Raw genomic sequence first — 26,780 nt, forward strand, 5'->3', positions numbered from 1 at the left:
CGGCGACGCGCTGGGGGTGGGCGGCGGGTAGGTGAAGGAGGCCAGGCGGGGAGAGGAGGGGGGCTGGAAGGTCTCCACCTTGGCGAGTCCAGCCGTGGAGGCGCATCTTGTGTGAGTGTGAGTGAGTGTGAGTGTGTGTGTGTGTAGAGAGAGACAGCCCCCCGCCCCGCCCCGCCCCGCCCCGCCCATCACCCCGGTCCCTCGGAGCCCGCCGGACCCGGCCGCCGGCGAACTCAACAGGCCCGGCCCGGCGCGGGGCCTGGGGCGGGAGGCGGCGGCGGGGAAGCGCAGAGAGGCTCGGCTTCTCGAGCGGGGCAGGGGCGCCCTCCGCCGTCTAGGGCCACACCACCCTGAACGCCCCCCATCTCCTCTGGTCTCGGAAGCTAAGCAGGGTCGGGCCTCGTTAGTACTTGGATGGGAGACCGCCCGGGAATCACGGGTGCCCTAGGCGGCGGCTTTTTTTTTTTTTTTTTGCCTCTCGTTCTGTCCCCTTTCTGGGAGCGCGGCGGCGGCCCGGGGTGGGGGTCACCCCCACCCTCAGCGCCCGCCGCTGTGCCTGGCGCCCCAGCCCGCACCGTGGGGCCTCCTCTTGTCCCAAGCCGCGACACCGCCGCCACGCGGCAGCACGCGTGGCATCTGGACTGTCAGGTCTCAGACCAAAGGTCTGCTCTGTGGGAACCGACACGCTGGAGGAAACCTTGAGAGTCTGAGAGGGGAGGGAGTTCCAGAAGAAGGCCAGGATGTCATTTTGAGGGAGTATGTGACCAGAACTCGTCCCGTTGCTTTTGGGGTTCTACGGGCTCCACGTAGGAATCTTTGGTGGTGGCACCTGATGTTGGGGGATCCGGAGTCACACCCAGACCTGCTCCACAGGCCTCCTTTTACTTTTCTCTTCGGATTCATTATTTTTAAAAAGTGTCTCTTACCTCTATTATTGCATTTTCTTTTTTTTTTTTTTCTTTTTTTTTTTTTTTTTTGAGACAGAGTCTCACTTTGTTGTCCAGGCTAGAGTGAGTGCCGTGGCGTCACCCTAGCTCACAGCAACCTCAAACTCCTGGGCTCGAGTGATCCTTCTGCCTCAGCCTCCCGAGTAGCTGGGACTACAGGCATGCGCCACTATGCCCGGCTAATTTTTTTTATATATATATATATATCAGTTGGCCAATCAATTTCTTTCTATTTATAGTAGAGACGGGGTCTCGCTCTTGCTCAGGCTGGTTTTGAACTCCTGACCTTGAGCAATCCACCCGCCTCGGCCTCCCAAGAGCTAGGATTACAGGCGTGAGCCACCGCGCCCGGCCTCTATTATTGCATTTTCTTTTCTCTCTCTTTTCAAGCAGATGATGGGAGTACAAGTATTCAGGTGACATGTGTTGCCCGTGCCCCCCTCCCCCCTGTGTTCTTATTCATTTACCTCTCATGTTGTATACCTCCAGCGTATTGTGGGGGTACCAATGTTAAGGTCGGGTACGTTGCCCTCTCCCAGCCTCCCCCCTCGGGTCATTAGCTTCAAGTGCGCCCATGCCCCAGTCGGTGCGCACCCACCCCATTCCTAATGGATGTGTATGCCCATCCCCTCCCCCCACCCGCCCGACACCCACCCGAGGAAGGGGATTCCTCTCTGTCCACTTAGGTGTCCATCCGTTCGTACCAATTTGCCGGTGAGCGCGCTCACGTGGTGCTCGTGTGTCCATTCTTGGGATACTTGGCTTACTGGAACGGGTTCCAGCTCTGGCCAGGAGAACACGAGAGGTGCCCTCTCACCGCTGCTCCTCACAGCCGAATGGCACTCCGTGGTGTCCACGCGCCACATTTTATTAATGCACTCCTGGATGGATGGGCACTCGGGTGGCTTCCACATCTTTGCGATTGTGAATTGTGCCCTAACTGTAACCCTAACCCTTACCCAGCCCGTCTCCTCTGCCCCTGCCTGACTCGCTCCTCCCCGGCCAGGCCCGTCACTGTCCTGGGCCCCCGCCTGACCGGCTCCTTCCCGCCCGGCCTGTCACCGTCCTCTGCCCCTGCCTGACATGCTCCTTCCCGCCCGGCCTCTCACCGTCCTCGGCCCCTGCCTGACCGGCTGGCTCCTCCGTCGCCTGGGCCTTCCAAGGGCTTGGTGTGGACGCTGCTTCCAGGAAGCCCTCCAGAAACCCGGCAGCAGGGTGGCCGCAGCAGTCTCCAGCAGCCGTCCCTAAGGCGCTTGTGCGGGGGGAACGTGCCCCCCCGCTGTGCCCCCTCCCCCCCCCCCCCGCTGTGCCGTGGGGGGGCCCAGCCTGGTGTCTTGCCTGAGGCCCTGGGGCTGCCGCTCCCCGCAAGGGGAGAGCCCCGGAGGTGGGGACCGCCTCCTGATGGGGACGTACACGCAGCTCTCCACGTCGGATTCCGGGGCTCTCTGTCCTGCCCGAAGGCCCAGCTGGCCTGCGGGTCCTTAGAGTGGCAAAAACATCCGAAAACTGAGACTGAGGGTCCCGTGGGTGTCTGCACTTTTGTGCTGGGCACCCCAGGGAGGCCCGGGGGCTGGCTGGACAACGTGGTCTGCTGGGCGGGGGGTTTGGAGGAGCAACCGATGCCCTTTGCACTTTGGGTAGCAAGGGTCTGAGGTGTCTCTGAGCCCTGTGCCATGTCGGTGGAGGGGTGGGGGCGGGGGGTGGGGGGGAAGAGGAGGAGGAGGAGGTGGGAAGGGCCGGGGCCTGCAGTCCTGTTCCCGGGGTGGCATGGCAAGTGGCTTCTTCCACAGGCTGCTTGGCCTGGGCTCCCTGCACCTGGGCCTTTGGAGGACCGGCCCTGTGCTTGCCAACACTTCCTGCAGGGACCCAGAGCTGGGAGGTGGCATCTCTCAGCCCTGGGTCGGGCAGAGCCCCAGCGGGCCATGCCCACAACCTCTCTCAGCACCGGTCCCCCAGAAGGCTCCTTTGGGACCAGGATTCTCTTGCGGTGACTCTTTAAGGTCTGGCCCCTGGATGGAGGGGCACCAGGAGTAGAGGAGCAGGAAGGGGAAGGGGGTGGCCATGCGAGGGGACACTTTGCGGCCAAGTCCCAGCTTCAGCCTGATCCTCCTGGGAACCCCGCTCTGAGACAAGGAGCCGGGCTTCGCATTCCCACAGCAGCCAGTCGTGGGCTGAGGACACCTGGGGCGTTGGGAACTCCCTGGCTTCTCCTTGGTTTAACATCTGGAGCTGCTTGGGAATTGTGCCGCCACACACACCCGAGTGCAGGTGTCTTCCGCACAGACTGCGGGCCTCGCTCTTCTGAATGCCGCTAGCTCGCCACCCACCCACGGGTGAACCTGGTCAGGGTGCTTTCTCTCGGGGGCAGACTCTGATCCGGGCGGGCTACCGGTGTCTCTGTTTGCTCGTTTCTTTCTTCCATTTCGGGAAAGGCTTCCTTGCTGGGTGTGGAAATCTCCTATGCCTTCCCTCGCCTATTCTGTCAGCTTTCAAATTCTCTTTCAGTTGCCACCCTCACAGATGGATTAGGAAACTCTTTCCGGTGCACTCATTAGTGAAATGACCTCAAGGAAGCTGGAATCCAATATCTAATGGCCGATTTTTGGCGAGTCCACACGCCAGGGTGGTCGGGGTCCAATGCAGCCCCGGCCAGGCCCAGGCCCCTTGGACTGGGCCACAGGAGGACACAGAGGAGGGTCCCGGCCCCCACGGTAGCGGTGCCGGCAGTTCTCCAAGGGCTTGGGCGTTTTCCAGAGGTGGGAGATGGAGGGGACTGATTTCTTCAGCGCCCCACAAACCACGCCACCCCACCCCACCCCACCCATGGGACACATCCCCAGAGAGAGATGCCCCATACACTCGCTCCCCTCCCCCTTGCGCTGTGCCCCAGTCCTGGCCCGGGGGAATAGGCGGCAGCCCACCCACAGGGCGGGGGGAGGGGGGCACAGCTGAAAGCGGTTGTGGGGGAGGGCGGCCCCTGGCTGGGGTCAGAGGGCGAGCGCCGGGCGCGTGCGCAGTCAGCGGCGGCGACGCGCTGGGGGTGGGCGGCGGGTAGGTGAAGGAGGCCAGGCGGGGAGAGGAGGGGGGCTGGAAGGTCTCCACCTTGGCGAGTCCAGCCGTGGAGGCGCATCTTGTGTGAGTGTGAGTGAGTGTGAGTGTGTGTGTGTGTAGAGAGAGACAGCCCCCCGCCCCGCCCCGCCCCGCCCCGCCCCGCCCATCACCCCGGTCCCTCGGAGCCCGCCGGACCCGGCCGCCGGCGAACTCAACAGGCCCGGCCCGGCGCGGGGCCTGGGGCGGGAGGCGGCGGCGGGGAAGCGCAGAGAGGCTCGGCTTCTCGAGCGGGGCAGGGGCGCCCTCCGCCGTCTAGGGCCACACCACCCTGAACGCCCCCCATCTCCTCTGGTCTCGGAAGCTAAGCAGGGTCGGGCCTCGTTAGTACTTGGATGGGAGACCGCCCGGGAATCACGGGTGCCCTAGGCGGCGGCTTTTTTTTTTTTTTTTGCCTCTCGTTCTGTCCCCTTTCTGGGAGCGCGGCGGCGGCCCGGGGTGGGGGTCACCCCCACCCTCAGCGCCCGCCGCTGTGCCTGGCGCCCCAGCCCGCACCGTGGGGCCTCCTCTTGTCCCAAGCCGCGACACCGCCGCCACGCGGCAGCACGCGTGGCATCTGGACTGTCAGGTCTCAGACCAAAGGTCTGCTCTGTGGGAACCGACACGCTGGAGGAAACCTTGAGAGTCTGAGAGGGGAGGGAGTTCCAGAAGAAGGCCAGGATGTCATTTTGAGGGAGTATGTGACCAGAACTCGTCCCGTTGCTTTTGGGGTTCTACGGGCTCCACGTAGGAATCTTTGGTGGTGGCACCTGATGTTGGGGGATCCGGAGTCACACCCAGACCTGCTCCACAGGCCTCCTTTTACTTTTCTCTTCGGATTCATTATTTTTAAAAAGTGTCTCTTACCTCTATTATTGCATTTTCTTTTTTTTTTTTTCTTTTTTTTTTTTTTTTTTGAGACAGAGTCTCACTTTGTTGTCCAGGCTAGAGTGAGTGCCGTGGCGTCACCCTAGCTCACAGCAACCTCAAACTCCTGGGCTCGAGTGATCCTTCTGCCTCAGCCTCCCGAGTAGCTGGGACTACAGGCATGCGCCACTATGCCCGGCTAATTTTTTTTATATATATATATATATATCAGTTGGCCAATCAATTTCTTTCTATTTATAGTAGAGACGGGGTCTCGCTCTTGCTCAGGCTGGTTTTGAACTCCTGACCTTGAGCAATCCACCCGCCTCGGCCTCCCAAGAGCTAGGATTACAGGCGTGAGCCACCGCGCCCGGCCTCTATTATTGCATTTTCTTTTCTCTCTCTTTTCAAGCAGATGATGGGAGTACAAGTATTCAGGTGACATGTGTTGCCCGTGCCCCCCTCCCCCCTGTGTTCTTATTCATTTACCTCTCATGTTGTATACCTCCAGCGTATTGTGGGGGTACCAATGTTAAGGTCGGGTACGTTGCCCTCTCCCAGCCTCCCCCCTCGGGTCATTAGCTTCAAGTGCGCCCATGCCCCAGTCGGTGCGCACCCACCCCATTCCTAATGGATGTGTATGCCCATCCCCTCCCCCCACCCGCCCGACACCCACCCGAGGAAGGGGATTCCTCTCTGTCCACTTAGGTGTCCATCCGTTCGTACCAATTTGCCGGTGAGCGCGCTCACGTGGTGCTCGTGTGTCCATTCTTGGGATACTTGGCTTACTGGAACGGGTTCCAGCTCTGGCCAGGAGAACACGAGAGGTGCCCTCTCACCGCTGCTCCTCACAGCCGAATGGCACTCCGTGGTGTCCACGCGCCACATTTTATTAATGCACTCCTGGATGGATGGGCACTCGGGTGGCTTCCACATCTTTGCGATTGTGAATTGTGCCCTAACTGTAACCCTAACCCTTACCCAGCCCGTCTCCTCTGCCCCTGCCTGACTCGCTCCTCCCCGGCCAGGCCCGTCACTGTCCTGGGCCCCCGCCTGACCGGCTCCTTCCCGCCCGGCCTGTCACCGTCCTCTGCCCCTGCCTGACATGCTCCTTCCCGCCCGGCCTCTCACCGTCCTCGGCCCCTGCCTGACCGGCTGGCTCCTCCGTCGCCTGGGCCTTCCAAGGGCTTGGTGTGGACGCTGCTTCCAGGAAGCCCTCCAGAAACCCGGCAGCAGGGTGGCCGCAGCAGTCTCCAGCAGCCGTCCCTAAGGCGCTTGTGCGGGGGAACGTGCCCCCCCCCGCTGTGCCCCCTCCCCCCCCCCCCCCGCTGTGCCGTGGGGGGGCCCAGCCTGGTGTCTTGCCTGAGGCCCTGGGGCTGCCGCTCCCCGCAAGGGGAGAGCCCCGGAGGTGGGGACCGCCTCCTGATGGGGACGTACACGCAGCTCTCCACGTCGGATTCCGGGGCTCTCTGTCCTGCCCGAAGGCCCAGCTGGCCTGCGGGTCCTTAGAGTGGCAAAAACATCCGAAAACTGAGACTGAGGGTCCCGTGGGTGTCTGCACTTTTGTGCTGGGCACCCCAGGGAGGCCCGGGGGCTGGCTGGACAACGTGGTCTGCTGGGCGGGGGGTTTGGAGGAGCAACCGATGCCCTTTGCACTTTGGGTAGCAAGGGTCTGAGGTGTCTCTGAGCCCTGTGCCATGTCGGTGGAGGGGTGGGGGCGGGGGGTGGGGGGGAAGAGGAGGAGGAGGAGGTGGGAAGGGCCGGGGCCTGCAGTCCTGTTCCCGGGGTGGCATGGCAAGTGGCTTCTTCCACAGGCTGCTTGGCCTGGGCTCCCTGCACCTGGGCCTTTGGAGGACCGGCCCTGTGCTTGCCAACACTTCCTGCAGGGACCCAGAGCTGGGAGGTGGCATCTCTCAGCCCTGGGTCGGGCAGAGCCCCAGCGGGCCATGCCCACAACCTCTCTCAGCACCGGTCCCCCAGAAGGCTCCTTTGGGACCAGGATTCTCTTGCGGTGACTCTTTAAGGTCTGGCCCCTGGATGGAGGGGCACCAGGAGTAGAGGAGCAGGAAGGGGAAGGGGGTGGCCATGCGAGGGGACACTTTGCGGCCAAGTCCCAGCTTCAGCCTGATCCTCCTGGGAACCCCGCTCTGAGACAAGGAGCCGGGCTTCGCATTCCCACAGCAGCCAGTCGTGGGCTGAGGACACCTGGGGCGTTGGGAACTCCCTGGCTTCTCCTTGGTTTAACATCTGGAGCTGCTTGGGAATTGTGCCGCCACACACACCCGAGTGCAGGTGTCTTCCGCACAGACTGCGGGCCTCGCTCTTCTGAATGCCGCTAGCTCGCCACCCACCCACGGGTGAACCTGGTCAGGGTGCTTTCTCTCGGGGGCAGACTCTGATCCGGGCGGGCTACCGGTGTCTCTGTTTGCTCGTTTCTTTCTTCCATTTCGGGAAAGGCTTCCTTGCTGGGTGTGGAAATCTCCTATGCCTTCCCTCGCCTATTCTGTCAGCTTTCAAATTCTCTTTCAGTTGCCACCCTCACAGATGGATTAGGAAACTCTTTCCGGTGCACTCATTAGTGAAATGACCTCAAGGAAGCTGGAATCCAATATCTAATGGCCGATTTTTGGCGAGTCCACACGCCAGGGTGGTCGGGGTCCAATGCAGCCCCGGCCAGGCCCAGGCCCCTTGGACTGGGCCACAGGAGGACACAGAGGAGGGTCCCGGCCCCCACGGTAGCGGTGCCGGCAGTTCTCCAAGGGCTTGGGCGTTTTCCAGAGGTGGGAGATGGAGGGGACTGATTTCTTCAGCGCCCCACAAACCACGCCACCCCACCCCACCCCACCCATGGGACACATCCCCAGAGAGAGATGCCCCATACACTCGCTCCCCTCCCCCTTGCGCTGTGCCCCAGTCCTGGCCCGGGGGAATAGGCGGCAGCCCACCCACAGGGCGGGGGGAGGGGGGCACAGCTGAAAGCGGTTGTGGGGGAGGGCGGCCCCTGGCTGGGGTCAGAGGGCGAGCGCCGGGCGCGTGCGCAGTCAGCGGCGGCGACGCGCTGGGGGTGGGCGGCGGGTAGGTGAAGGAGGCCAGGCGGGGAGAGGAGGGGGGCTGGAAGGTCTCCACCTTGGCGAGTCCAGCCGTGGAGGCGCATCTTGTGTGAGTGTGAGTGAGTGTGAGTGTGTGTGTGTGTAGAGAGAGACAGCCCCCCGCCCCGCCCCGCCCCGCCCCGCCCCGCCCATCACCCCGGTCCCTCGGAGCCCGCCGGACCCGGCCGCCGGCGAACTCAACAGGCCCGGCCCGGCGCGGGGCCTGGGGCGGGAGGCGGCGGCGGGGAAGCGCAGAGAGGCTCGGCTTCTCGAGCGGGGCAGGGGCGCCCTCCGCCGTCTAGGGCCACACCACCCTGAACGCCCCCCATCTCCTCTGGTCTCGGAAGCTAAGCAGGGTCGGGCCTCGTTAGTACTTGGATGGGAGACCGCCCGGGAATCACGGGTGCCCTAGGCGGCGGCTTTTTTTTTTTTTTTTGCCTCTCGTTCTGTCCCCTTTCTGGGAGCGCGGCGGCGGCCCGGGGTGGGGGTCACCCCCACCCTCAGCGCCCGCCGCTGTGCCTGGCGCCCCAGCCCGCACCGTGGGGCCTCCTCTTGTCCCAAGCCGCGACACCGCCGCCACGCGGCAGCACGCGTGGCATCTGGACTGTCAGGTCTCAGACCAAAGGTCTGCTCTGTGGGAACCGACACGCTGGAGGAAACCTTGAGAGTCTGAGAGGGGAGGGAGTTCCAGAAGAAGGCCAGGATGTCATTTTGAGGGAGTATGTGACCAGAACTCGTCCCGTTGCTTTTGGGGTTCTACGGGCTCCACGTAGGAATCTTTGGTGGTGGCACCTGATGTTGGGGGATCCGGAGTCACACCCAGACCTGCTCCACAGGCCTCCTTTTACTTTTCTCTTCGGATTCATTATTTTTAAAAAGTGTCTCTTACCTCTATTATTGCATTTTCTTTTTTTTTTTTTTCTTTTTTTTTTTTTTTTTTGAGACAGAGTCTCACTTTGTTGTCCAGGCTAGAGTGAGTGCCGTGGCGTCACCCTAGCTCACAGCAACCTCAAACTCCTGGGCTCGAGTGATCCTTCTGCCTCAGCCTCCCGAGTAGCTGGGACTACAGGCATGCGCCACTATGCCCGGCTAATTTTTTTTATATATATATATATATCAGTTGGCCAATCAATTTCTTTCTATTTATAGTAGAGACGGGGTCTCGCTCTTGCTCAGGCTGGTTTTGAACTCCTGACCTTGAGCAATCCACCCGCCTCGGCCTCCCAAGAGCTAGGATTACAGGCGTGAGCCACCGCGCCCGGCCTCTATTATTGCATTTTCTTTTCTCTCTCTTTTCAAGCAGATGATGGGAGTACAAGTATTCAGGTGACATGTGTTGCCCGTGCCCCCCTCCCCCCTGTGTTCTTATTCATTTACCTCTCATGTTGTATACCTCCAGCGTATTGTGGGGGTACCAATGTTAAGGTCGGGTACGTTGCCCTCTCCCAGCCTCCCCCCTCGGGTCATTAGCTTCAAGTGCGCCCATGCCCCAGTCGGTGCGCACCCACCCCATTCCTAATGGATGTGTATGCCCATCCCCTCCCCCCACCCGCCCGACACCCACCCGAGGAAGGGGATTCCTCTCTGTCCACTTAGGTGTCCATCCGTTCGTACCAATTTGCCGGTGAGCGCGCTCACGTGGTGCTCGTGTGTCCATTCTTGGGATACTTGGCTTACTGGAACGGGTTCCAGCTCTGGCCAGGAGAACACGAGAGGTGCCCTCTCACCGCTGCTCCTCACAGCCGAATGGCACTCCGTGGTGTCCACGCGCCACATTTTATTAATGCACTCCTGGATGGATGGGCACTCGGGTGGCTTCCACATCTTTGCGATTGTGAATTGTGCCCTAACTGTAACCCTAACCCTTACCCAGCCCGTCTCCTCTGCCCCTGCCTGACTCGCTCCTCCCCGGCCAGGCCCGTCACTGTCCTGGGCCCCCGCCTGACCGGCTCCTTCCCGCCCGGCCTGTCACCGTCCTCTGCCCCTGCCTGACATGCTCCTTCCCGCCCGGCCTCTCACCGTCCTCGGCCCCTGCCTGACCGGCTGGCTCCTCCGTCGCCTGGGCCTTCCAAGGGCTTGGTGTGGACGCTGCTTCCAGGAAGCCCTCCAGAAACCCGGCAGCAGGGTGGCCGCAGCAGTCTCCAGCAGCCGTCCCTAAGGCGCTTGTGCGGGGGAACGTGCCCCCCCCGCTGTGCCCCCTCCCCCCCCCCCCCGCTGTGCCGTGGGGGGGCCCAGCCTGGTGTCTTGCCTGAGGCCCTGGGGCTGCCGCTCCCCGCAAGGGGAGAGCCCCGGAGGTGGGGACCGCCTCCTGATGGGGACGTACACGCAGCTCTCCACGTCGGATTCCGGGGCTCTCTGTCCTGCCCGAAGGCCCAGCTGGCCTGCGGGTCCTTAGAGTGGCAAAAACATCCGAAAACTGAGACTGAGGGTCCCGTGGGTGTCTGCACTTTTGTGCTGGGCACCCCAGGGAGGCCCGGGGGCTGGCTGGACAACGTGGTCTGCTGGGCGGGGGGTTTGGAGGAGCAACCGATGCCCTTTGCACTTTGGGTAGCAAGGGTCTGAGGTGTCTCTGAGCCCTGTGCCATGTCGGTGGAGGGGTGGGGGCGGGGGGTGGGGGGGAAGAGGAGGAGGAGGAGGTGGGAAGGGCCGGGGCCTGCAGTCCTGTTCCCGGGGTGGCATGGCAAGTGGCTTCTTCCACAGGCTGCTTGGCCTGGGCTCCCTGCACCTGGGCCTTTGGAGGACCGGCCCTGTGCTTGCCAACACTTCCTGCAGGGACCCAGAGCTGGGAGGTGGCATCTCTCAGCCCTGGGTCGGGCAGAGCCCCAGCGGGCCATGCCCACAACCTCTCTCAGCACCGGTCCCCCAGAAGGCTCCTTTGGGACCAGGATTCTCTTGCGGTGACTCTTTAAGGTCTGGCCCCTGGATGGAGGGGCACCAGGAGTAGAGGAGCAGGAAGGGGAAGGGGGTGGCCATGCGAGGGGACACTTTGCGGCCAAGTCCCAGCTTCAGCCTGATCCTCCTGGGAACCCCGCTCTGAGACAAGGAGCCGGGCTTCGCATTCCCACAGCAGCCAGTCGTGGGCTGAGGACACCTGGGGCGTTGGGAACTCCCTGGCTTCTCCTTGGTTTAACATCTGGAGCTGCTTGGGAATTGTGCCGCCACACACACCCGAGTGCAGGTGTCTTCCGCACAGACTGCGGGCCTCGCTCTTCTGAATGCCGCTAGCTCGCCACCCACCCACGGGTGAACCTGGTCAGGGTGCTTTCTCTCGGGGGCAGACTCTGATCCGGGCGGGCTACCGGTGTCTCTGTTTGCTCGTTTCTTTCTTCCATTTCGGGAAAGGCTTCCTTGCTGGGTGTGGAAATCTCCTATGCCTTCCCTCGCCTATTCTGTCAGCTTTCAAATTCTCTTTCAGTTGCCACCCTCACAGATGGATTAGGAAACTCTTTCCGGTGCACTCATTAGTGAAATGACCTCAAGGAAGCTGGAATCCAATATCTAATGGCCGATTTTTGGCGAGTCCACACGCCAGGGTGGTCGGGGTCCAATGCAGCCCCGGCCAGGCCCAGGCCCCTTGGACTGGGCCACAGGAGGACACAGAGGAGGGTCCCGGCCCCCACGGTAGCGGTGCCGGCAGTTCTCCAAGGGCTTGGGCGTTTTCCAGAGGTGGGAGATGGAGGGGACTGATTTCTTCAGCGCCCCACAAACCACGCCACCCCACCCCACCCCACCCATGGGACACATCCCCAGAGAGAGATGCCCCATACACTCGCTCCCCTCCCCCTTGCGCTGTGCCCCAGTCCTGGCCCGGGGGAATAGGCGGCAGCCCACCCACAGGGCGGGGGGAGGGGGGCACAGCTGAAAGCGGTTGTGGGGGAGGGCGGCCCCTGGCTGGGGTCAGAGGGCGAGCGCCGGGCGCGTGCGCAGTCAGCGGCGGCGACGCGCTGGGGGTGGGCGGCGGGTAGGTGAAGGAGGCCAGGCGGGGAGAGGAGGGGGGCTGGAAGGTCTCCACCTTGGCGAGTCCAGCCGTGGAGGCGCATCTTGTGTGAGTGTGAGTGAGTGTGAGTGTGTGTGTGTGTAGAGAGAGACAGCCCCCCGCCCCGCCCCGCCCCGCCCCGCCCCGCCCATCACCCCGGTCCCTCGGAGCCCGCCGGACCGGCCGCCGGCGAACTCAACAGGCCCGGCCCGGCGCGGGGCCTGGGGCGGGAGGCGGCGGCGGGGAAGCGCAGAGAGGCTCGGCTTCTCGAGCGGGGCAGGGGCGCCCTCCGCCGTCTAGGGCCACACCACCCTGAACGCCCCCCATCTCCTCTGGTCTCGGAAGCTAAGCAGGGTCGGGCCTCGTTAGTACTTGGATGGGAGACCGCCCGGGAATCACGGGTGCCCTAGGCGGCGGCTTTTTTTTTTTTTTTGCCTCTCGTTCTGTCCCCTTTCTGGGAGCGCGGCGGCGGCCCGGGGTGGGGGTCACCCCCACCCTCAGCGCCCGCCGCTGTGCCTGGCGCCCCAGCCCGCACCGTGGGGCCTCCTCTTGTCCCAAGCCGCGACACCGCCGCCACGCGGCAGCACGCGTGGCATCTGGACTGTCAGGTCTCAGACCAAAGGTCTGCTCTGTGGGAACCGACACGCTGGAGGAAACCTTGAGAGTCTGAGAGGGGAGGGAGTTCCAGAAGAAGGCCAGGATGTCATTTTGAGGGAGTATGTGACCAGAACTCGTCCCGTTGCTTTTGGGGTTCTACGGGCTCCACGTAGGAATCTTTGGTGGTGGCACCTGATGTTGGGGGATCCGGAGTCACACCCAGACCTGCTCCACAGGCCTCCTTTTACTTTTCTCTTCGGATTCATTATTTTTAAAAAGTGTCTCTTACCTCTATTATTGCATTTTCTTTTTTTTTTTTTTCTTTTTTTTTTTTTTTTTTGAGACAGAGTCTCACTTTGTTGTCCAGGCTAGAGTGAGTGCCGTGGCGTCACCCTAGCTCACAGCAACCTCAAACTCCTGGGCTCGAGTGATCCTTCTGCCTCAGCCTCCCGAGTAGCTGGGACTACAGGCATGCGCCACTATGCCCGGCTAATTTTTTTTATATATATATATATATCAGTTGGCCAATCAATTTCTTTCTATTTATAGTAGAGACGGGGTCTCGCTCTTGCTCAGGCTGGTTTTGAACTCCTGACCTTGAGCAATCCACCCGCCTCGGCCTCCCAAGAGCTAGGATTACAGGCGTGAGCCACCGCGCCCGGCCTCTATTATTGCATTTTCTTTTCTCTCTCTTTTCAAGCAGATGATGGGAGTACAAGTATTCAGGTGACATGTGTTGCCCGTGCCCCCCTCCCCCCTGTGTTCTTATTCATTTACCTCTCATGTTGTATACCTCCAGCGTATTGTGGGGGTACCAATGTTAAGGTCGGGTACGTTGCCCTCTCCCAGCCTCCCCCCTCGGGTCATTAGCTTCAAGTGCGCCCATGCCCCAGTCGGTGCGCACCCACCCCATTCCTAATGGATGTGTATGCCCATCCCCTCCCCCCACCCGCCCGACACCCACCCGAGGAAGGGGATTCCTCTCTGTCCACTTAGGTGTCCATCCGTTCGTACCAATTTGCCGGTGAGCGCGCTCACGTGGTGCTCGTGTGTCCATTCTTGGGATACTTGGCTTACTGGAACGGGTTCCAGCTCTGGCCAGGAGAACACGAGAGGTGCCCTCTCACCGCTGCTCCTCACAGCCGAATGGCACTCCGTGGTGTCCACGCGCCACATTTTATTAATGCACTCCTGGATGGATGGGCACTCGGGTGGCTTCCACATCTTTGCGATTGTGAATTGTGCCCTAACTGTAACCCTAACCCTTACCCAGCCCGTCTCCTCTGCCCCTGCCTGACTCGCTCCTCCCCGGCCAGGCCCGTCACTGTCCTGGGCCCCCGCCTGACCGGCTCCTTCCCGCCCGGCCTGTCACCGTCCTCTGCCCCTGCCTGACATGCTCCTTCCCGCCCGGCCTCTCACCGTCCTCGGCCCCTGCCTGACCGGCTGGCTCCTCCGTCGCCTGGGCCTTCCAAGGGCTTGGTGTGGACGCTGCTTCCAGGAAGCCCTCCAGAAACCCGGCAGCAGGGTGGCCGCAGCAGTCTCCAGCAGCCGTCCCTAAGGCGCTTGTGCGGGGGAACGTGCCCCCCCCGCTGTGCCCCCTCCCCCCCCCCCCCCCCCGCTGTGCCGTGGGGGGGCCCAGCCTGGTGTCTTGCCTGAGGCCCTGGGGCTGCCGCTCCCCGCAAGGGGAGAGCCCCGGAGGTGGGGACCGCCTCCTGATGGGGACGTACACGCAGCTCTCCACGTCGGATTCCGGGGCTCTCTGTCCTGCCCGAAGGCCCAGCTGGCCTGCGGGTCCTTAGAGTGGCAAAAACATCCGAAAACTGAGACTGAGGGTCCCGTGGGTGTCTGCACTTTTGTGCTGGGCACCCCAGGGAGGCCCGGGGGCTGGCTGGACAACGTGGTCTGCTGGGCGGGGGGTTTGGAGGAGCAACCGATGCCCTTTGCACTTTGGGTAGCAAGGGTCTGAGGTGTCTCTGAGCCCTGTGCCATGTCGGTGGAGGGGTGGGGGCGGGGGGTGGGGGGGAAGAGGAGGAGGAGGAGGTGGGAAGGGCCGGGGCCTGCAGTCCTGTTCCCGGGGTGGCACGGCAAGTGGCTTCTTCCACAGGCTGCTTGGCCTGGGCTCCCTGCACCTGGGCCTTTGGAGGACCGGCCCTGTGCTTGCCAACACTTCCTGCAGGGACCCAGAGCTGGGAGGTTGCGTCTCTCAGCCCTGGGTCGGGCAGAGCCCCAGCGGGCCATGCCCACAACCTCTCTCAGCACCGGTCCCCCAGAAGGCTCCTTTGGGACCAGGATTCTCTTGCGGTGACTCTAAGGTCTGGCCCCTGGATGGAGGGGCACCAGGAGTAGAGGAGCAGGAAGGGGAAGGGGGTGGCCATTCGAGGGGACACTTTGAGGCCAAGTCCCAGCTTCAGCCTGATCCTCCTGGGAACCCCGCTCTGAGACAAGGAGCCGGGCTTCGCATTCCCACAGCAGCCAGTCGTGGGCTGAGGACACCTGGGGCGTTGGGAACTCCCTGGCTTCTCCTTGGTTTAACATCTGGAGCTGCTTGGGAATTGTGCCGCCACACACACCCGAGTGCAGGTGTCTTCCGCACAGACTGCGGGCCTCGCTCTTCTGAATGCCGCTAGCTCGCCACCCACCCACGGGTGAACCTGGTCAGGGTGCTTTCTCTCGGGGGCAGACTCTGATCCGGGCGGGCTACCGGTGTCTCTGTTTGCTCGTTTCTTTCTTCCATTTCGGGAAAGGCTTCCTTGCTGGGTGTGGAAATCTCCTATGCCTTCCCTCGCCTATTCTGTCAGCTTTCAAATTCTCTTTCAGTTGCCACCCTCACAGATGGATTAGGAAACTCTTTCCGGTGCACTCATTAGTGAAATGACCTCAAGGAAGCTGGAATCCAATATCTAATGGCCGATTTTTGGCGAGTCCACACGCCAGGGTGGTCGGGGTCCAATGCAGCCCCGGCCAGGCCCAGGCCCCTTGGACTGGGCCACAGGAGGACACAGAGGAGGGTCCCGGCCCCCACGGTAGCGGTGCCGGCAGTTCTCCAAGGGCTTGGGCGTTTTCCAGAGGTGGGAGATGGAGGGGACTGATTTCTTCAGCGCCCCACAAACCACGCCACCCCACCCCACCCCACCCATGGGACACATCCCCAGAGAGAGATGCCCCATACACTCGCTCCCCTCCCCCTTGCGCTGTGCCCCAGTCCTGGCCCGGGGGAATAGGCGGCAGCCCACCCACAGGGCGGGGGGAGGGGGGCACAGCTGAAAGCGGTTGTGGGGGAGGGCGGCCCCTGGCTGGGGTCAGAGGGCGAGCGCCGGGCGCGTGCGCAGTCAGCGGCGGCGACGCGCTGGGGGTGGGCGGCGGGTAGGTGAAGGAGGCCAGGCGGGGAGAGGAGGGGGGCTGGAAGGTCTCCACCTTGGCGAGTCCAGCCGTGGAGGCGCATCTTGTGTGAGTGTGAGTGAGTGTGAGTGTGTGTGTGTGTAGAGAGAGACAGCCCCCCGCCCCGCCCCGCCCCGCCCCGCCCATCACCCCGGTCCCTCGGAGCCCGCCGGACCCGGCCGCCGGCGAACTCAACAGGCCCGGCCCGGCGCGGGGCCTGGGGCGGGAGGCGGCGGCGGGGAAGCGCAGAGAGGCTCGGCTTCTCGAGCGGGGCAGGGGCGCCCTCCGCCGTCTAGGGCCACACCACCCTGAACGCCCCCCATCTCCTCTGGTCTCGGAAGCTAAGCAGGGTCGGGCCTCGTTAGTACTTGGATGGGAGACCGCCCGGGAATCACGGGTGCCCTAGGCGGCGGCTTTTTTTTTTTTTTTTGCCTCTCGTTCTGTCCCCTTTCTGGGAGCGCGGCGGCGGCCCGGGGTGGGGGTCACCCCCACCCTCAGCGCCCGCCGCTGTGCCTGGCGCCCCAGCCCGCACCGTGGGGCCTCCTCTTGTCCCAAGCCGCGACACCGCCGCCACGCGGCAGCACGCGTGGCATCTGGACTGTCAGGTCTCAGACCAAAGGTCTGCTCTGTGGGAACCGACACGCTGGAGGAAACCTTGAGAGTCTGAGAGGGGAGGGAGTTCCAGAAGAAGGCCAGGATGTCATTTTGAGGGAGTATGTGACCAGAACTCGTCCCGTTGCTTTTGGGGTTCTACGGGCTCCACGTAGGAATCTTTGGTGGTGGCACCTGATGTTGGGGGATCCGGAGTCACACCCAGACCTGCTCCACAGGCCTCCTTTTACTTTTCTCTTCGGATTCATTATTTTTAAAAAGTGTCTCTTACCTCTATTATTGCATTTTCTTTTTTTTTTTTTTCTTTTTTTTTTTTTTTTTTGAGACAGAGTCTCACTTTGTTGTCCAGGCTAGAGTGAGTGCCGTGGCGTCACCCTAGCTCACAGCAACCTCAAACTCCTGGGCTCGAGTGATCCTTCTGCCTCAGCCTCCCGAGTAGCTGGGACTACAGGCATGCGCCACTATGCCCGGCTAATTTTTTTTATATATATATATATATCAGTTGGCCAATCAATTTCTTTCTATTTATAGTAGAGACGGGGTCTCGCTCTTGCTCAGGCTGGTTTTGAACTCCTGACCTTGAGCAATCCACCCGCCTCGGCCTCCCAAGAGCTAGGATTACAGGCGTGAGCCACCGCGCCCGGCCTCTATTATTGCATTTTCTTTTCTCTCTCTTTTCAAGCAGATGATGGGAGTACAAGTATTCAGGTGACATGTGTTGCCCGTGCCCCCCTCCCCCCTGTGTTCTTATTCATTTACCTCTCATGTTGTATACCTCCAGCGTATTGTGGGGGTACCAATGTTAAGGTCGGGTACGTTGCCCTCTCCCAGCCTCCCCCCTCGGGTCATTAGCTTCAAGTGCGCCCATGCCCCAGTCGGTGCGCACCCACCCCATTCCTAATGGATGTGTATGCCCATCCCCTCCCCCCACCCGCCCGACACCCACCCGAGGAAGGGGATTCCTCTCTGTCCACTTAGGTGTCCATCCGTTCGTACCAATTTGCCGGTGAGCGCGCTCACGTGGTGCTCGTGTGTCCATTCTTGGGATACTTGGCTTACTGGAACGGGTTCCAGCTCTGGCCAGGAGAACACGAGAGGTGCCCTCTCACCGCTGCTCCTCACAGCCGAATGGCACTCCGTGGTGTCCACGCGCCACATTTTATTAATGCACTCCTGGATGGATGGGCACTCGGGTGGCTTCCACATCTTTGCGATTGTGAATTGTGCCCTAACTGTAACCCTAACCCTTACCCAGCCCGTCTCCTCTGCCCCTGCCTGACTCGCTCCTCCCCGGCCAGGCCCGTCACTGTCCTGGGCCCCCGCCTGACCGGCTCCTTCCCGCCCGGCCTGTCACCGTCCTCTGCCCCTGCCTGACATGCTCCTTCCCGCCCGGCCTCTCACCGTCCTCGGCCCCTGCCTGACCGGCTGGCTCCTCCGTCGCCTGGGCCTTCCAAGGGCTTGGTGTGGACGCTGCTTCCAGGAAGCCCTCCAGAAACCCGGCAGCAGGGTGGCCGCAGCAGTCTCCAGCAGCCGTCCCTAAGGCGCTTGTGCGGGGGGAACGTGCCCCCCCGCTGTGCCCCCTCCCCCCCCCCCCCGCTGTGCCGTGGGGGGGCCCAGCCTGGTGTCTTGCCTGAGGCCCTGGGGCTGCCGCTCCCCGCAAGGGGAGAGCCCCGGAGGTGGGGACCGCCTCCTGATGGGGACGTACACGCAGCTCTCCACGTCGGATTCCGGGGCTCTCTGTCCTGCCCGAAGGCCCAGCTGGCCTGCGGGTCCTTAGAGTGGCAAAAACATCCGAAAACTGAGACTGAGGGTCCCGTGGGTGTCTGCACTTTTGTGCTGGGCACCCCAGGGAGGCCCGGGGGCTGGCTGGACAACGTGGTCTGCTGGGCGGGGGGTTTGGAGGAGCAACCGATGCCCTTTGCACTTTGGGTAGCAAGGGTCTGAGGTGTCTCTGAGCCCTGTGCCATGTCGGTGGAGGGGTGGGGGCGGGGGGTGGGGGGGAAGAGGAGGAGGAGGAGGTGGGAAGGGCCGGGGCCTGCAGTCCTGTTCCCGGGGTGGCATGGCAAGTGGCTTCTTCCACAGGCTGCTTGGCCTGGGCTCCCTGCACCTGGGCCTTTGGAGGACCGGCCCTGTGCTTGCCAACACTTCCTGCAGGGACCCAGAGCTGGGAGGTGGCATCTCTCAGCCCTGGGTCGGGCAGAGCCCCAGCGGGCCATGCCCACAACCTCTCTCAGCACCGGTCCCCCAGAAGGCTCCTTTGGGACCAGGATTCTCTTGCGGTGACTCTTTAAGGTCTGGCCCCTGGATGGAGGGGCACCAGGAGTAGAGGAGCAGGAAGGGGAAGGGGGTGGCCATGCGAGGGGACACTTTGCGGCCAAGTCCCAGCTTCAGCCTGATCCTCCTGGGAACCCCGCTCTGAGACAAGGAGCCGGGCTTCGCATTCCCACAGCAGCCAGTCGTGGGCTGAGGACACCTGGGGCGTTGGGAACTCCCTGGCTTCTCCTTGGTTTAACATCTGGAGCTGCTTGGGAATTGTGCCGCCACACACACCCGAGTGCAGGTGTCTTCCGCACAGACTGCGGGCCTCGCTCTTCTGAATGCCGCTAGCTCGCCACCCACCCACGGGTGAACCTGGTCAGGGTGCTTTCTCTCGGGGGCAGACTCTGATCCGGGCGGGCTACCGGTGTCTCTGTTTGCTCGTTTCTTTCTTCCATTTCGGGAAAGGCTTCCTTGCTGGGTGTGGAAATCTCCTATGCCTTCCCTCGCCTATTCTGTCAGCTTTCAAATTCTCTTTCAGTTGCCACCCTCACAGATGGATTAGGAAACTCTTTCCGGTGCACTCATTAGTGAAATGACCTCAAGGAAGCTGGAATCCAATATCTAATGGCCGATTTTTGGCGAGTCCACACGCCAGGGTGGTCGGGGTCCAATGCAGCCCCGGCCAGGCCCAGGCCCCTTGGACTGGGCCACAGGAGGACACAGAGGAGGGTCCCGGCCCCCACGGTAGCGGTGCCGGCAGTTCTCCAAGGGCTTGGGCGTTTTCCAGAGGTGGGAGATGGAGGGGACTGATTTCTTCAGCGCCCCACAAACCACGCCACCCCACCCCACCCCACCCATGGGACACATCCCCAGAGAGAGATGCCCCATACACTCGCTCCCCTCCCCCTTGCGCTGTGCCCCAGTCCTGGCCCGGGGGAATAGGCGGCAGCCCACCCACAGGGCGGGGGGAGGGGGGCACAGCTGAAAGCGGTTGTGGGGGAGGGCGGCCCCTGGCTGGGGTCAGAGGGCGAGCGCCGGGCGCGTGCGCAGTCAGCGGCGGCGACGCGCTGGGGGTGGGCGGCGGGTAGGTGAAGGAGGCCAGGCGGGGAGAGGAGGGGGGCTGGAAGGTCTCCACCTTGGCGAGTCCAGCCGTGGAGGCGCATCTTGTGTGAGTGTGAGTGAGTGTGAGTGTGTGTGTGTGTAGAGAGAGACAGCCCCCCGCCCCGCCCCGCCCCGCCCCGCCCCGCCCATCACCCCGGTCCCTCGGAGCCCGCCGGACCCGGCCGCCGGCGAACTCAACAGGCCCGGCCCGGCGCGGGGCCTGGGGCGGGAGGCGGCGGCGGGGAAGCGCAGAGAGGCTCGGCTTCTCGAGCGGGGCAGGGGCGCCCTCCGCCGTCTAGGGCCACACCACCCTGAACGCCCCCCATCTCCTCTGGTCTCGGAAGCTAAGCAGGGTCGGGCCTCGTTAGTACTTGGATGGGAGACCGCCCGGGAATCACGGGTGCCCTAGGCGGCGGCTTTTTTTTTTTTTTTTGCCTCTCGTTCTGTCCCCTTTCTGGGAGCGCGGCGGCGGCCCGGGGTGGGGGTCACCCCCACCCTCAGCGCCCGCCGCTGTGCCTGGCGCCCCAGCCCGCACCGTGGGGCCTCCTCTTGTCCCAAGCCGCGACACCGCCGCCACGCGGCAGCACGCGTGGCATCTGGACTGTCAGGTCTCAGACCAAAGGTCTGCTCTGTGGGAACCGACACGCTGGAGGAAACCTTGAGAGTCTGAGAGGGGAGGGAGTTCCAGAAGAAGGCCAGGATGTCATTTTGAGGGAGTATGTGACCAGAACTCGTCCCGTTGCTTTTGGGGTTCTACGGGCTCCACGTAGGAATCTTTGGTGGTGGCACCTGATGTTGGGGGATCCGGAGTCACACCCAGACCTGCTCCACAGGCCTCCTTTTACTTTTCTCTTCGGATTCATTATTTTTAAAAAGTGTCTCTTACCTCTATTATTGCATTTTCTTTTTTTTTTTTTTCTTTTTTTTTTTTTTTTTTGAGACAGAGTCTCACTTTGTTGTCCAGGCTAGAGTGAGTGCCGTGGCGTCACCCTAGCTCACAGCAACCTCAAACTCCTGGGCTCGAGTGATCCTTCTGCCTCAGCCTCCCGAGTAGCTGGGACTACAGGCATGCGCCACTATGCCCGGCTAATTTTTTTTATATATATATATATATCAGTTGGCCAATCAATTTCTTTCTATTTATAGTAGAGACGGGGTCTCGCTCTTGCTCAGGCTGGTTTTGAACTCCTGACCTTGAGCAATCCACCCGCCTCGGCCTCCCAAGAGCTAGGATTACAGGCGTGAGCCACCGCGCCCGGCCTCTATTATTGCATTTTCTTTTCTCTCTCTTTTCAAGCAGATGATGGGAGTACAAGTATTCAGGTGACATGTGTTGCCCGTGCCCCCCTCCCCCCTGTGTTCTTATTCATTTACCTCTCATGTTGTATACCTCCAGCGTATTGTGGGGGTACCAATGTTAAGGTCGGGTACGTTGCCCTCTCCCAGCCTCCCCCCTCGGGTCATTAGCTTCAAGTGCGCCCATGCCCCAGTCGGTGCGCACCCACCCCATTCCTAATGGATGTGTATGCCCATCCCCTCCCCCCACCCGCCCGACACCCACCCGAGGAAGGGGATTCCTCTCTGTCCACTTAGGTGTCCATCCGTTCGTACCAATTTGCCGGTGAGCGCGCTCACGTGGTGCTCGTGTGTCCATTCTTGGGATACTTGGCTTACTGGAACGGGTTCCAGCTCTGGCCAGGAGAACACGAGAGGTGCCCTCTCACCGCTGCTCCTCACAGCCGAATGGCACTCCGTGGTGTCCACGCGCCACATTTTATTAATGCACTCCTGGATGGATGGGCACTCGGGTGGCTTCCACATCTTTGCGATTGTGAATTGTGCCCTAACTGTAACCCTAACCCTTACCCAGCCCGTCTCCTCTGCCCCTGCCTGACTCGCTCCTCCCCGGCCAGGCCCGTCACTGTCCTGGGCCCCCGCCTGACCGGCTCCTTCCCGCCCGGCCTGTCACCGTCCTCTGCCCCTGCCTGACATGCTCCTTCCCGCCCGGCCTCTCACCGTCCTCGGCCCCTGCCTGACCGGCTGGCTCCTCCGTCGCCTGGGCCTTCCAAGGGCTTGGTGTGGACGCTGCTTCCAGGAAGCCCTCCAGAAACCCGGCAGCAGGGTGGCCGCAGCAGTCTCCAGCAGCCGTCCCTAAGGCGCTTGTGCGGGGGAACGTGCCCCCCCCCGCTGTGCCCCCTCCCCCCCCCCCCCCCGCTGTGCCGTGGGGGGGCCCAGCCTGGTGTCTTGCCTGAGGCCCTGGGGCTGCCGCTCCCCGCAAGGGGAGAGCCCCGGAGGTGGGGACCGCCTCCTGATGGGGACGTACACGCAGCTCTCCACGTCGGATTCCGGGGCTCTCTGTCCTGCCCGAAGGCCCAGCTGGCCTGCGGGTCCTTAGAGTGGCAAAAACATCCGAAAACTGAGACTGAGGGTCCCGTGGGTGTCTGCACTTTTGTGCTGGGCACCCCAGGGAGGCCCGGGGGCTGGCTGGACAACGTGGTCTGCTGGGCGGGGGGTTTGGAGGAGCAACCGATGCCCTTTGCACTTTGGGTAGCAAGGGTCTGAGGTGTCTCTGAGCCCTGTGCCATGTCGGTGGAGGGGTGGGGGCGGGGGGTGGGGGGGAAGAGGAGGAGGAGGAGGTGGGAAGGGCCGGGGCCTGCAGTCCTGTTCCCGGGGTGGCACGGCAAGTGGCTTCTTCCACAGGCTGCTTGGCCTGGGCTCCCTGCACCTGGGCCTTTGGAGGACCGGCCCTGTGCTTGCCAACACTTCCTGCAGGGACCCAGAGCTGGGAGGTGGCGTCTCTCAGCCCTGGGTCGGGCAGAGCCCCAGCGGGCCATGCCCACAACCTCTCTCAGCACCGGTCCCCCAGAAGGCTCCTTTGGGACCAGGATTCTCTTGCGGTGACTCTTTAAGGTCTGGCCCCTGGATGGAGGGGCACCAGGAGTAGAGGAGCAGGAAGGGGAAGGGGGTGGCCATGCGAGGGGACACTTTGCGGCCAAGTCCCAGCTTCAGCCTGATCCTCCTGGGAACCCCGCTCTGAGACAAGGAGCCGGGCTTCGCATTCCCACAGCAGCCAGTCGTGGGCTGAGGACACCTGGGGCGTTGGGAACTCCCTGGCTTCTCCTTGGTTTAACATCTGGAGCTGCTTGGGAATTGTGCCGCCACACACACCCGAGTGCAGGTGTCTTCCGCACAGACTGCGGGCCTCGCTCTTCTGAATGCCGCTAGCTCGCCACCCACCCACGGGTGAACCTGGTCAGGGTGCTTTCTCTCGGGGGCAGACTCTGATCCGGGCGGGCTACCGGTGTCTCTGTTTGCTCGTTTCTTTCTTCCATTTCGGGAAAGGCTTCCTTGCTGGGTGTGGAAATCTCCTATGCCTTCCCTCGCCTATTCTGTCAGCTTTCAAATTCTCTTTCAGTTGCCACCCTCACAGATGGATTAGGAAACTCTTTCCGGTGCACTCATTAGTGAAATGACCTCAAGGAAGCTGGAATCCAATATCTAATGGCCGATTTTTGGCGAGTCCACACGCCAGGGTGGTCGGGGTCCAATGCAGCCCCGGCCAGGCCCAGGCCCCTTGGACTGGGCCACAGGAGGACACAGAGGAGGGTCCCGGCCCCCACGGTAGCGGTGCCGGCAGTTCTCCAAGGGCTTGGGCGTTTTCCAGAGGTGGGAGATGGAGGGGACTGATTTCTTCAGCGCCCCACAAACCACGCCACCCCACCCCACCCCACCCATGGGACACATCCCCAGAGAGAGATGCCCCATACACTCGCTCCCCTCCCCCTTGCGCTGTGCCCCAGTCCTGGCCCGGGGGAATAGGCGGCAGCCCACCCACAGGGCGGGGGGAGGGGGGCACAGCTGAAAGCGGTTGTGGGGGAGGGCGGCCCCTGGCTGGGGTCAGAGGGCGAGCGCCGGGCGCGTGCGCAGTCAGCGGCGGCGACGCGCTGGGGGTGGGCGGCGGGTAGGTGAAGGAGGCCAGGCGGGGAGAGGAGGGGGGCTGGAAGGTCTCCACCTTGGCGAGTCCAGCCGTGGAGGCGCATCTTGTGTGAGTGTGAGTGAGTGTGAGTGTGTGTGTGTGTAGAGAGAGACAGCCCCCCGCCCCGCCCCGCCCCGCCCCGCCCCGCCCATCACCCCGGTCCCTCGGAGCCCGCCGGACCCGGCCGCCGGCGAACTCAACAGGCCCGGCCCGGCGCGGGGCCTGGGGCGGGAGGCGGCGGCGGGGAAGCGCAGAGAGGCTCGGCTTCTCGAGCGGGGCAGGGGCGCCCTCCGCCGTCTAGGGCCACACCACCCTGAACGCCCCCCATCTCCTCTGGTCTCGGAAGCTAAGCAGGGTCGGGCCTCGTTAGTACTTGGATGGGAGACCGCCCGGGAATCACGGGTGCCCTAGGCGGCGGCTTTTTTTTTTTTTTTTGCCTCTCGTTCTGTCCCCTTTCTGGGAGCGCGGCGGCGGCCCGGGGTGGGGGTCACCCCCACCCTCAGCGCCCGCCGCTGTGCCTGGCGCCCCAGCCCGCACCGTGGGGCCTCCTCTTGTCCCAAGCCGCGACACCGCCGCCACGCGGCAGCACGCGTGGCATCTGGACTGTCAGGTCTCAGACCAAAGGTCTGCTCTGTGGGAACCGACACGCTGGAGGAAACCTTGAGAGTCTGAGAGGGGAGGGAGTTCCAGAAGAAGGCCAGGATGTCATTTTGAGGGAGTATGTGACCAGAACTCGTCCCGTTGCTTTTGGGGTTCTACGGGCTCCACGTAGGAATCTTTGGTGGTGGCACCTGATGTTGGGGGATCCGGAGTCACACCCAGACCTGCTCCACAGGCCTCCTTTTACTTTTCTCTTCGGATTCATTATTTTTAAAAAGTGTCTCTTACCTCTATTATTGCATTTTCTTTTTTTTTTTTTTCTTTTTTTTTTTTTTTTTTGAGACAGAGTCTCACTTTGTTGTCCAGGCTAGAGTGAGTGCCGTGGCGTCACCCTAGCTCACAGCAACCTCAAACTCCTGGGCTCGAGTGATCCTTCTGCCTCAGCCTCCCGAGTAGCTGGGACTACAGGCATGCGCCACTATGCCCGGCTAATTTTTTTTATATATATATATATATCAGTTGGCCAATCAATTTCTTTCTATTTATAGTAGAGACGGGGTCTCGCTCTTGCTCAGGCTGGTTTTGAACTCCTGACCTTGAGCAATCCACCCGCCTCGGCCTCCCAAGAGCTAGGATTACAGGCGTGAGCCACCGCGCCCGGCCTCTATTATTGCATTTTCTTTTCTCTCTCTTTTCAAGCAGATGATGGGAGTACAAGTATTCAGGTGACATGTGTTGCCCGTGCCCCCCTCCCCCCTGTGTTCTTATTCATTTACCTCTCATGTTGTATACCTCCAGCGTATTGTGGGGGTACCAATGTTAAGGTCGGGTACGTTGCCCTCTCCCAGCCTCCCCCCTCGGGTCATTAGCTTCAAGTGCGCCCATGCCCCAGTCGGTGCGCACCCACCCCATTCCTAATGGATGTGTATGCCCATCCCCTCCCCCCACCCGCCCGACACCCACCCGAGGAAGGGGATTCCTCTCTGTCCACTTAGGTGTCCATCCGTTCGTACCAATTTGCCGGTGAGCGCGCTCACGTGGTGCTCGTGTGTCCATTCTTGGGATACTTGGCTTACTGGAACGGGTTCCAGCTCTGGCCAGGAGAACACGAGAGGTGCCCTCTCACCGCTGCTCCTCACAGCCGAATGGCACTCCGTGGTGTCCACGCGCCACATTTTATTAATGCACTCCTGGATGGATGGGCACTCGGGTGGCTTCCACATCTTTGCGATTGTGAATTGTGCCCTAACTGTAACCCTAACCCTTACCCAGCCCGTCTCCTCTGCCCCTGCCTGACTCGCTCCTCCCCGGCCAGGCCCGTCACTGTCCTGGGCCCCCGCCTGACCGGCTCCTTCCCGCCCGGCCTGTCACCGTCCTCTGCCCCTGCCTGACATGCTCCTTCCCGCCCGGCCTCTCACCGTCCTCGGCCCCTGCCTGACCGGCTGGCTCCTCCGTCGCCTGGGCCTTCCAAGGGCTTGGTGTGGACGCTGCTTCCAGGAAGCCCTCCAGAAACCCGGCAGCAGGGTGGCCGCAGCAGTCTCCAGCAGCCGTCCCTAAGGCGCTTGTGCGGGGGAACGTGCCCCCCCGCTGTGCCCCCTCCCCCCCCCCCCCGCTGTGCCGTGGGGGGGCCCAGCCTGGTGTCTTGCCTGAGGCCCTGGGGCTGCCGCTCCCGCAAGGGGAGAGCCCCGGAGGTGGGGACCGCCTCCTGATGGGGACGTACACGCAGCTCTCCACGTCGGATTCCGGGGCTCTCTGTCCTGCCCGAAGGCCCAGCTGGCCTGCGGGTCCTTAGAGTGGCAAAAACATCCGAAAACTGAGACTGAGGGTCCCGTGGGTGTCTGCACTTTTGTGCTGGGCACCCCAGGGAGGCCCGGGGGCTGGCTGGACAACGTGGTCTGCTGGGCGGGGGGTTTGGAGGAGCAACCGATGCCCTTTGCACTTTGGGTAGCAAGGGTCTGAGGTGTCTCTGAGCCCTGTGCCATGTCGGTGGAGGGGTGGGGGCGGGGGGTGGGGGGGAAGAGGAGGAGGAGGAGGTGGGAAGGGCCGGGGCCTGCAGTCCTGTTCCCGGGGTGGCATGGCAAGTGGCTTCTTCCACAGGCTGCTTGGCCTGGGCTCCCTGCACCTGGGCCTTTGGAGGACCGGCCCTGTGCTTGCCAACACTTCCTGCAGGGACCCAGAGCTGGGAGGTTGCGTCTCTCAGCCCTGGGTCGGGCAGAGCCCCAGCGGGCCATGCCCACAACCTCTCTCAGCACCGGTCCCCCAGAAGGCTCCTTTGGGACCAGGATTCTCTT

General features: G+C 62.5%; 7 pseudogenes; all 7 read left to right on the forward strand.

Moving 5' to 3' along the window:
• Positions 1 to 332: 332 nt before the first annotated feature.
• On the forward strand, positions 333 to 451 carry LOC142864222 (uncharacterized; annotated as a pseudogene).
• A 3,857-nt stretch (positions 452 to 4,308) lies between these two features.
• LOC142864223 (uncharacterized) lies at positions 4,309 to 4,427 on the forward strand (annotated as a pseudogene).
• A 3,859-nt stretch (positions 4,428 to 8,286) lies between these two features.
• LOC142864225 (uncharacterized) lies at positions 8,287 to 8,405 on the forward strand (annotated as a pseudogene).
• A 3,855-nt stretch (positions 8,406 to 12,260) lies between these two features.
• On the forward strand, positions 12,261 to 12,379 carry LOC142864226 (uncharacterized; annotated as a pseudogene).
• A 3,852-nt stretch (positions 12,380 to 16,231) lies between these two features.
• Positions 16,232 to 16,350, forward strand: LOC142864227 (uncharacterized; annotated as a pseudogene).
• Positions 16,351 to 20,206: 3,856 nt separating this feature from the next.
• Positions 20,207 to 20,325, forward strand: LOC142864228 (uncharacterized; annotated as a pseudogene).
• Positions 20,326 to 24,184: 3,859 nt separating this feature from the next.
• Positions 24,185 to 24,303, forward strand: LOC142864229 (uncharacterized; annotated as a pseudogene).
• The last annotated feature ends 2,477 nt before the right edge of the window (positions 24,304 to 26,780 follow it).

The sequence above is a fragment of the Microcebus murinus genome, chromosome 24 (assembly GCF_040939455.1).
Source record: "Microcebus murinus isolate Inina chromosome 24, M.murinus_Inina_mat1.0, whole genome shotgun sequence".
In the NCBI taxonomy this organism is placed as follows: domain Eukaryota; kingdom Metazoa; phylum Chordata; class Mammalia; order Primates; family Cheirogaleidae; genus Microcebus; species Microcebus murinus.